This window comes from Labeo rohita, unplaced genomic scaffold (assembly GCF_022985175.1).
Source record: "Labeo rohita strain BAU-BD-2019 unplaced genomic scaffold, IGBB_LRoh.1.0 scaffold_1001, whole genome shotgun sequence".
In the NCBI taxonomy this organism is placed as follows: Eukaryota; Metazoa; Chordata; class Actinopteri; order Cypriniformes; family Cyprinidae; genus Labeo; species Labeo rohita.
Window position 1 is genome coordinate 14,563 of NW_026127122.1, and position 11,777 is coordinate 26,339.

Here is an 11,777-nt window from a genome sequence, read left to right on the forward strand (position 1 = left end):
ACATAAATTATAACTGAATGTTTGATTGTACAATGATACAAATGTTAATTTCAGCTCTAAATAGGTGTTAAGTTCTGTTTTTTTTTTTTCAAACCCACATAAGTTAATGAGTTACTGTCTCAGTTTTTCTCTGTTAATAGACATTAGATTCAAAACTATGTAAACTTTAAATGGCAGATTGTGAAAAACATATCTACATCACAGCAACATGAAACGAGATGGTAAATTAAGAAAATAACTGTATTTGCTATTTGTCAGTAGAAACTTAAACTTAACTTAAACTTAACTTAAAGTTCATCATAATTAATGGAGTTCTGAACTAATTCAGTTAATTAAACATTTCATACGTAATTATCCATCATTACCTACTGTCTAAATCATTCAATCTGAATTTATAGGCTATTGCTGTAATGAAAGGAATGTAATGGAATTCCTTCAAATAAAAAGAGGACTGTATATAATTCCTGTTATATAATAAGTATTACATTTCAGATTTATATGTTTGGCTTAGATTATTTGGAAGTAACATCAGGTGGCGCTAGTGCACTATTTTAGTTTGTGATCTGCCGTTCGAAGGAAGGAGAAAGCAGGTGTGTTTGTGCATCACATTCCTGTCCAGTTGGTGGCCGTGTGCACTAGATCTGTTGTTAACTACGCTTTGGTTTTCTTCAAGATGAAATCGTATCATGTGACAAACATCAATAGTGAAGGTCGCACAGGGGTGCTTCTCAATATCCCTCCTCGTCTCCTCGGTCCTCTGTCCTCCATCCTATGACCCGGAAACCGATCGAGCTCAGCCATCTTGAAGGACATCTCAATTCTCTAATTGCACCGCGAGGAGGCGAGGATCGAGGAGGGAGGAGGCTTCATGAGGAGCGATCAGGGAAGATACACAGGTGTATCCCAACAAACACAGAACGTTGCCACAACGTAGCCAACCTTTTAGCAACGTTGTAACAACATGGCTAAATGGTTGTTGGTTCTACGTTGTGTTGTTAAGGTTGTTACTGCGTTGTCACAATGTTGTCATTCAACCATGGATCGCTGAAGGTTGTGCTTAGGCTGTCTGGACAACCACTGTACGACGTGTACTCGTCACTGTTCCGAAGCGCATTTTACAACTGAACAGACCGTTGGGCCGTTATTCTTCTTCAAGCCAGGATAAGTGAGTTTTCCTTTTTTTTCTCAGATAAATATGTAAATATCCAAAAGAAACCTACAATTTTCGTGTCCAATGTGAGATGTATTTGTTCTGCTAATAAACTGAATGGACAGAATAGCTGACAATTCACATAATGAGTGTTTGCGATCGGGTTTGGTGTAATGCTAACTATATTTCTTTCACTATTCAGATAACGTTGCCGATATTTAGGAAAAAGAGTTAAACATATTCAGGTCATGTAAATGATAAAGTGTCTTAACATTACGCCAAAAGTTATAAGCCATAATGAAGCTATGAAAAGTGATTGTTCCTACATTTGAGCACTCGGACTGAACGGTTATGTTTCACTCTGTCTATATAGAGCAGTGAGCGCATTATTGGTTGAGGAAAGAGCTCCGCGTTTCTCTCACACACGCTATAATGTCTTACAATGAGATTAAAATTGGCACAGTATATAGATCATTTTTTTTCCAGTTAAAATGAATTAGTTTTCAGTGACTAAGGCTCACAGATTGCGTTCACGTTCTGATTTCAGCAAATCAGTTTGAGCCAAAGCAGACAACGTGATTAAAATTCATTAACCAATCATCAGATCTTATCGCTTTTCATACTGATATTAGGCGTCAATTTAGCAGATAGACAGATAGATAGATAGTATATATAGGACATCTATATATTTATCTATTAGAACACTATTAATTATTATAAAATTAATCACATTAATTATTACAAAAAGGTATTAAACACTGCTTAGGTTTGTAGGTACAGAAATTAAATAATCAAATAAATTTGCATTTTTTTCACTGTATAAATTAAATATAGAATAATCATTGTTAAAGGAACAAATTTATTTATTTATTTATTTATTTATATTAGGTCCTTTTCATATATACTAGATTAATCCAAACTAAAAACCAAGTGTGAGATTTTTAATATTGCTTTAATGTTCTGTACAGCTGGTATTGGCATGATACTAAGTTTGACATTTAATTTTACAGCGATCAGTTACCCCACATTTACAAGATGGTTCATTGGACTTCTTCTCCCAATTTTAAGTAAGTATTCATATACTTGAGCTCAATCCTGTCACCCTACACATTTCATTCACATCTTTTTCTTTCATATCTGTACTATCCTATTATAATAAGGACCTAAAAAAAAAAAAAAAAAAAAAAGATTTGATAGATGTTTAAAATAACTTTAAAATGTCTCAACGCAAAAGCAGTGATGTAGTGGTGCCTGAAGAAGTGGGTATATGCATGATTTATAATATATGTTTGTGTGTGTGTGTAATTAACACAATCAACGTCCAGAAACATGGCAAGGAGATTGGTAATGTGACATCCATGTGACATCAGGGGTTTAACAGTATACAACACATTGATTAATAGCGATATTTATGTGTTGTGCACGCCTAAACTTTTTCTCAGAACGATATTTTCTTTCACTCGCAATGCGCAGCAGCCAGGAAAGTTGTTTTTATCAAGGAAAAAGGAGAAAGTAAGTGTTTTATCTCATTTACATTATGTATTTTATAAGATAATATTACTTTTTAAAGATATTTGTATGCTGTATACCCTTGTCATGATCTGGTCGGTGAGCTGCGGACCGCTCACCACCAGACGTCGCTCTTGCGTTTTGTCACGCACGGACTGCCACACCACACCCCGGACTACACTCCCCATCAGCCATTGCACTTCCCCCCATCCCATCAGAGACTGTATAAATACCCCGGTCTTCCTGTCACTCCTCGCCGAGTATTGTATTGTATTTTCCATTGCATTCGAACTAAGCGTATCTCCTAGTTTCCCCCCGTGTCTAGTTTTCCCGTTGTCTCGTTTTGAACCCTCGCTCGTCTGACCACTCTTCTGCCTAGCCCCTGTCGGATAACGTTCGCCGCTGGACTGACCCCCGCCTGTTTTAGTTCTACTCTTCTTCTTGCTGTCTGTGTTCCTGTCTGCTGTTGCCCGACCCTGCCTGCCTTTGACCATGTCTATGTCTCGTCCTTATAATAAAAGTTAGCGTATGGATCCGCACGTCTCTCGTTTCCCTCCCTACGTTACAGAATACTCGGACACACCAGGATCCAGCAACTTCTCAACCGGACACTACGCAGGTATGAACACCACAAAACTGTTGTTAGCCCTCGAGCAGGGCACACGAAAGCTCGAGGGCTACATCCAAGAATTTCTGGACATTGCTCATTACTCAGATCTCCCAGACTGTGTTTTGATAGACATTTTCATTGATGGAACCAGACAACCATTAAAATCGAAACATCACTTTGTTTATTTTTGGACTTTGCTCTTCTGTGTGTGGGCTCGTCCTTTACTGTGGGGGTCGCGGAGAGGGAACGCGACGATGCGGTAATGGCGGCCGCGCACCCCGCTCGCAAGATGGCGGCTGCGCCGGAGCGCGACGCTACGGACACGTTTGCCGCTTGGATCGCTCGTGAAATGGCGGCTGTGTCGGAGCGCGCTCGAGCGATGGCGGCGACGGCGGAGCCCGTTCACAAAATGGCGGCGAAAACAGAGCTCCGTCACGTCACAGCTGCCATGCCAGAGCCAAGTCACGCTGCAGCTGTGTTTCCTGAGTCTAGTCAAGTTTCTAAGCCAAGTCAGGCTGGAGCTGCGTTTCCTGCACCAAGTCAAGTCAGCGCTGCTCTTCCTAAGGCAAGTGAAGTTAAAACTGTGTTTCCGATGTCAAGTCAAATTACAGTTGTCGCTTCTGTCTCAAGTCAAATTACAGCCATCAATCCTGAGCCAGAGCCACTGCACAAGATGGCTGCCACGCCAGAGCCACTGCACAAGATGGCTGCCACGCCAGAGCCACTGCACAAGATGGCTGCCACGCCAGAGCCACTGCACAAGATGGGCGCTACGTCAAAGCCTGCTAACGCCTCGTCAGCCAAGCCACAGCCTGTTCACGTCATGTCTTTTGCACCTGAGTCTGCACCCATCATGGCCGCACTTCCTGAAGCGGTTTCTGAGTCAAGTCACATAACAGCGGCTGTTCCTGAGTCAAGCAAAGTTGCAGCCGTGGTTCTTGATTCCGGTCACGTCTCTCCTGACATCCCAAGACCGCGGCTTATGATGGCCCACGTGCTGGACTCACCCCTAAGGGCGGTATGGGCAGCTAAAGTGGCGCTCCTTCACGTCGCGGCTGCTACCCCAGGGTCAGTTCAAGCTTCCAAGTCCGGTCAAGCAACTGAGTCAAGTCAAACCACAGCTGCTGTTCTCCCCCGAGTCAAGCCCTGTCACAGCTGTGCCCCACGAGTCAAGCCATGTTGTTCCTGAGTCAAGCCATGTTGTTCCTGAGTCAAGCCATGTTGTTCCTGAGTCAAGCCATGTTGTTCCTGAGTCAAGCCATGTTGTTCCTGAGTCAAGCCATGTTGTTCCTGAGTCAAGCCACGTTACAGCAGATCCCCACGAGCCAAGTGACGTCATCACTGCTGCTCTTCCCTTAGTGGCAGTGGCCATGTGGTGTGTGTGGGCTGCACACTGTGCTCCTGAGGACACGCCTGTTCACAGGTCAGCACCAGAGCTCTCGTCTGATCACAAGCTTGCACCAGAGCTCTCGTCTGATCACAAGCCTGCACCAGAGCTCTCGTCTGATCACAAGCCTGCACCAGAGGCCTTCCCCGTCGGAGAAGCTGCGCCAATGCCTCCAGAGGTGTCGGCGCCTGCCGTAGAACCTCTTATGGAGGGGGCGTTAACCTCTAAACACTCTGCTTCTCCCTTTTTCCTGTCTGCATCCTCTGTCACTGTTCTCCCCAGGCTCTAGCGCCACCTGTTCTGCCTCCGGCTCCGCCCTGGAGGGCTCTAGCACCGCCTGTTCTGTTTGTCACGCACGGACTGCCACACCACACCCCGGACTACACTCCCCATCAGCCATTGCACTTCCCCCCATCCCATCAGAGACTGTATAAATACCCCGGTCTTCCTGTCACTCCTCGCCGAGTATTGTATTGTATTTTCCATTGCATTCGAACTAAGCGTATCTCCTAGTTTCCCCCCGTGTCTAGTTTTCCCGTTGTCTCGTTTTGAACCCTCGCTCGTCTGACCGCTCTTCTGCCTAGCCCCTGTCGGATAACGTTCGCCGCTGGACTGACCCCCGCCTGTTTTAGTTCTACTCTTCTTCTTGCTGTCTGTGTTCCTGTCTGCTGTTGCCCGACCCTGCCTGCCTTTGACCATGTCTATGTCTCGTCCTTATAATAAAAGTTAGCGTATGGATCCGCACGTCTCTCGTTTCCCTCCCTACGTTACAGCCCTAAACAAGCCTAAACGTTTCACACAGATTTTAATTGCTATGCAGTGTGGAGTACGGAGGTCGCTTTTACCAGGTAAACATCAGTAGTAAGTGTTTTACCTCATTAATAGCAATATTTAAGGATTAATTGTGAATAATTGTGCACTCCTAAACTTTTTCTCAGAGTGATATTTTCTTTAACTTGTGATGTTGAGTACCTAGGAAAGTTGGTTTTATCAAGAAAAACACAGAAAGTAAAGGTTTTATTTCATTTACATTAGGTATTATATAAAGATCATATCTTTATTAAGATATTTGTATGCTATGCACCTAAACGAGCCTAAATGTTTCTCACAGATTTGCTATGTAATGCTGATGGAGGTCACTTTTAATAGGGAAACACTAGAAGTAAGTGTTTTATCTCATTTAAAATATGTATTTCATAAGATCATATTGAGTTATAGCAACATTTATGTGTTGTGCACTCCTAAACTTTTCTCAGATGGATTGTTTTTCTTTCGCTCAGGAGATGATGTGCTTGAAGAGTATGAATCCACCAATACATTAAGTGGGATGAGAAGATTTTTGTTAGGACACATAACAGAGACATGGGTAAGCCATAATTGCATATTTTAAGATGCTTTTTTTAAAACTATGATGGGGCGATTAAATTTATCTTTGTTAGAACTATGACTACGCCACTCCAATTTTCTCTGGGTAGGAGATCCCAAGGTCACAAATAAGGGGGGTCCCGCACGGCTATCCAATTAAATGAATGTACTCCAGGCAGAATTACTATAAATCACAATTCACTTTATTAAATACAATAGATTGTTCGTATCTGAGTTTGCTCACAAGCTGACAAGCGATGCTCATATGAGCTGAAAATACACAAGCCTAGAGGGTGACACTTCCAAAAAGCATACCAAACACTACAATAACAAAAGAAGAAAAGATACAATAAACCCAAAAGAAATTACAATCGGCTTACACCGCACACTGACTCGTACGTAAAAGAGAAAATGTAGACACTCTTAACACCCCACACTTGTGCCTATGGAAGTGAATATACCCCTCTTTGGTAATCACACTGAGCAAAACTATAGGCCAACGTTTCACAAGAGCACAACAGAATTGTCAAATAAAAATACAAAAAAAAACACAAGTCATGGGCAACACTCAAAATATAATAATTCACAAAACCAAAGAACACTTCACAAAACAAAGTACAAAGAAAAATTATAAATGAAGGTGGGAAAACAATGATCAGTTGAGCTGGACTGAGAAACTCTAAAAAAAGAAAACAACATTAAACAACCAGACACAATTTGTCAACCCGGATTATACAATTCAACCCTCTTTTTTAAACAGGGCAATTAACAATAACGAGAGAAATCACAAACAATACAATTTCAAATAAAAACCATATATAAATTTATTACCGTCAATATTAAAATGCTAGCTATCCTAGCGACACAATAAAAGTCAAATGTAGATACCTTTACGACGTTTAGCTGATCGCACATATACACCATTGAAGGGCTATAATCCCCACACACTTCCTAAAAGAAGGAAAGACTCTTAACACTTATATAAAAGGGTAGCAAATTAGTGCGAACAAAGATACACTTGATTTTTCACAACAAAATGACGTACCATAGATCGCCAACCCTCGCGTGCAATATATTGTGCCGCTCATTCAGCATTTACCCTCATCCAGCCCAAAATAACGAGTATAAGAAACTCAAGGTATCTCCTAACAACTAGAAACAACCACATAGTTAAAAATATACATTTCTGCAAAAGAAAATATATTACAAGTCGTTTCACCATAAAATAATTCCCTTCAACAATTGTTAACAATGTTAACACTCACGTGTACTATATAGTGGTGTTCATTCAGTATCCACAAGTCGTTCAGCTTAAAATACAGAAACGTCTAAGGCACACGTCTAAAAATCAACTGAAAATCGTTCTCCCAGCGACAAACAACCATCGGCATGCCAAACAATTGAAAGGCGCTCTGCTACTAATCGGAAGTAGGCATTTAAAGGAAATCCTGCCTATCACCGCAGGTACAACGTCGCCTCCTAGTGGCCTGGCTACAAAACAATAATAAGAAAGAATCTGGTTTCCTTTGGGTTTGCACTGTCATTTATTTATGTGCTGTCCCATTTATGCGCATTCATTTTGGTAGGAGGAGTCCAACTTAAATGTAGAGAGAGATCAGTACGCACTTGGAATTATGACTTTGTCGCTGATGTTAAAAGACCAATTTTCCAGTAAGACTGACAATATATATGTACATAAATTTACAGTGAATTAAATGCTTTTACTCAAAGTAATTTATTTGCTTTTTGTATTCTATTGTATTATCTAGATTTAAACTGTCAGATTGGCATCTACATTAATGTTAGTCTTTTTGGTTCTTATTTCGAGGTCACTGTAGCCACCCAGATCCAGACTGTATCCAGGTCAAATGGTCACTGCAGGTACCCGGATATAGTCCGTACCCAGCCCAGATAGTGGATCAGCACCTAGAGATGATCTCTACAGCCCTGAATGTCAGCGGAGACCAGGACAAATAGATGAGCGCCAGAGACTGATCCCATCTGAAGACCTTGTCACCTAGATGGTGATCCGGACAAGACCACAGGAACCAGATGAGTTCTCTGCACAAACTTTGTTGCAAGGTAGATTTAAAATTTCGTCTGGCCAGAGGAAAACAGAACTATTTTAACACACTATTTCCCTGTTTAAAGGGTTACTCCACCCCAGAATGAAAATTTTGTCATTAACCACTTACCCCCATGTTGTTCCAAACCTGTAAAAGCTTAGTTCATCTTCAGAACACAAATTAAGATATTTTTGATGCATTCTGACAGCTTTCTGACCCTCCCATATATACAGTAATGTAATTAACACAATCAACGTCCAGAAATGTGGCAAGGAGATCCATAAAATAATCCATGTGACATGTCTTACAAAGCTACGGGAACATACTTTTTGTATGCAAAGAAAACAAAAATAATTAGTCTCCTCTGCATCAGTATCACCTGAATGCAAACAGAGTATTGTTCAAATCAAAGTGTAAATAAATATAGAAGACGTATCTGTGTGGCACAGATGACACAAAACAGCATACGCCATTTGTGTTCAGGTAAAACATTCTAAAATGGTGCTATAGGGTGATGCAGAGGAGACAAATTTTTGAATAAAGTTGTAATTTTTTTATTTCTTTGTGAGAATAATGACAATTTTCATTTTGGAGTGGAGTAACCTTTTAATACTGTAAAGCTGCTTTAAAACTCTACATTGTAAAAAACATTATATATAATGGTGACTTGACTATTTGACACTTGTCTCTGACATTTCACCTGATAAATGGATGTGAACTTATCCTGTTTTTTATGTTTTGTTTTATTTTTCAATTTTACAGGAGCACTTTTGTGATGCTGCAAGTGAGAATGTATATCTTGCTTGGCTGAAAACTGCAGAGAAACGCATCTTGTCATGCTGAAAACAAAAAATGAGACTATACTCTCTTCAAGGAGGTCCAAACACCATTAGCAAAGACTGTTGTTGTCATTATAAACCTTATGACATTAAGAGTACATAATATGCACCACATTAGAATGTGTATTTTGTGTCTTTGCATTGATATGCCTTGGCATTATGATGTTTTAATTGCTGTAAGAACATGTTTTTACATGTATTGAAAACACTGAATGTGAAGAAATTTTGTTGCAGGGAAAATTATACGTTTCATTTTGTAAATAAATGTAAATGTGCATTGTTTTGTGTTTTTTTTTTTTCCACCTGAACATTGTTGCTGTTGACCAGTTAATCCAACTTTGGTATTTTCATCATCCATTCTGGTGTTAATATTTTACATGTTAAAAGTTTGTTAGTAACACTGTCAGGGTGTTAATAATGTTAACTCTTTCAAAAGTGTTAATTTTTAAACTTTACCGCTGGTAAAGTTTACAGAGGTTCACCGGTTTAAGAAATTTCTGATCGTAAAAACCTGCTTCTTTTCACTTTCAACGTATTGTTTTAGCTATAAATGTACTGATTCAAATTAGTAATCAATAATAATGATTATTTTACACGCAGAATGGAGTAGGGGGACGGAGCGGGCGCGGGTGCAGCAGGCTCAATCATTAAACGTTTCAAAGGAAGCATCATCACTGTCTTTACTGTTTGAGTTTAGGGAATATTTGCATTTATTTACACGCAACTAAAGTAGCTATTCATGTGGTGGACTGTCAGGACACTACTGAATGATGCGCATTTATAAGTAGGAATAGGCAAAGCCGACTGATAAAGTCTGTCGTATCAAGCTCCTATTTGAGTCCTACATTAGTGGCTTGGTATTTGATTTTTGATTTTTTGCTATTTTATTGTTCTCTGTTTAGACCTGTGCCTGCCACACATCATTCTCTGGCCCCGGACTGTCTGTCTGGTTTTGACTTGTGTCTAAGTCGCTCTCGTCTGCGCTCCCCTGCCCGCTGTATTTACCAGTCCGGAGACCACCTCATCGGCCGGTGACCTGCTGCTGCTTTTCTTTTTGTTTGTCAGCAAACGTTCTCAAATGCCTTTTTTCCATGTATGCAATGCTTTAATAAAGTTGGATTATATGAACCTGTATGGCATTTTTTCCTCTTTGAAGTTTCATAGCAGGTTTAATGTTAAAAAGAACAATTAATGATTAAAGAGCATTTAAAAAAAAAAAAAATTGCAAATAAAATAAATAAAAAAAATAAGACGCAGATTTATAATCTGGCATAAAAAGAAATGTTGTCGGAACATCGTCTCGCAGTTGCTGAATGTCGCGCAACAACGTTGCTACAGCCTTTTCACGTCTTACATTTCAACGTTGCTACAATGTCGCAAGGACGTAGACTGCAACGTTGCCAAAGTAAAAATAGAACGTGGCAGCGACGTTGCCACAACGTAACTGTTTGTTGGGTTCTCGTAATATTTCGACTTCATTCTCGTAAGCTTTCGAGTTTATTCTCGCAGTTTCGAGTTTATTCTCGAAATATTACGAGTTTAATCTCGTAATCTTAGATTTTTTTTTTTAAGGTGGCACTAAAACGCCGTCGTACATCTGACATATCACAAATGACAATTAGTAACAATTAACAATAATGTAACCTTAACTTGTCCATGTTGCATGTTGTTTTTTTATGAAAAGGGAAAAAATAATATACTTTCATTTAATTAGTGTTTTACACATTTTATGAATGGTTATGAAACAAATCATCTTTAAGGACAGTTAAAAACACAGATAACGTACAACTTACTGTAGTAACATTTCTTGTCACCCTAATTAACTGATAGCATATTTAATTACTTCAGACTGAAAAGTATGGCCACAACGGCATCGTCTCTGATTAGCATAGCTAGCCGAAATGATATAAAGCTCTAACACTCGGAAACAACTCATACAACACTATAAACAATAACATTCAGATCGCACACTACTGTTTACATGTTTAAGACCACTTAAATGCATGTATGTACACTTCATACCTGAGGGGAAATAAACAGTTAAGAAAAAAACACAAGAGACGGAGCTGCTGCGTCTTCTTCTGAAGCTGTGTATTAACTGTGCAGCATGCCCCTCCCCCCACAGGCGACACTCGCGAGTAAGGCAAAACGAATCAAATGATCAACCAATCATTCGCAATCTTTCAGCGTTCACAATCAATTGTCAAAGACAAGATATTCCATATTACACACTATAAGGTATGTGCAAGAAATATTAAATTTAATATGATTTATCATTTTTACATTACTCCATTCTTTTATTTTTATTTTATTATTATTATTATTATTTTTTTTTTATTTTTTTTTTTTATAACCACCACACCATGACCACATAATCTTGCAAAGTCCAGCCCTATTTCCTGCAAACACAACAGCTGATTCACATGCTCTTGCCTTTTTATCTGCAATTCAAGTTCATTTAACCTGATTGCCAACAAGGGATCATAGTGAGCAGCAAGAAGACTCGTGTCAGAGGGAGCCTGCACATCAGCCATGACCGATCCAACAGCCCCCTCTTTAACACCACTGTCTGGTGGCAAGATCTGCATGTCCACCAATCTGTTGTACAACTCAGCCTTTAGCATTTTGTTTAGAGGCATTAGAAGACACAGCAACACACACAAAAAAAATCTGCAATCTGTAGCAAGTCATCTTTCCTGCACAAGTAAATGAAGATAAATCCAACTCCATTATCCACACCAAATGAAAATATCCAATCAAACACAATGACTCAGGCCTAATCAAACTTGTTTACAGGATCCCGGATGAGCCCCCAGTTGTTACGACCCTGTCTATGGTAAGGCTGTAAAAT

The 11,777-nt window shown here is 39.8% G+C and overlaps 1 long non-coding RNA gene across 1 annotated transcript; it reads left to right on the forward strand.

Annotated features, from left to right (window-relative positions):
- The first annotated feature begins 906 nt into the window (after positions 1–906).
- LOC127157189 (uncharacterized) lies at positions 907–10,029 on the forward strand. Its single transcript, XR_007825855.1, has 3 exons — positions 907–1,165; positions 2,161–2,217; positions 9,829–10,029. It is a non-coding gene; the product is annotated as an uncharacterized LOC127157189 (long non-coding RNA).
- Positions 10,030–11,777: the final 1,748 nt, after the last annotated feature.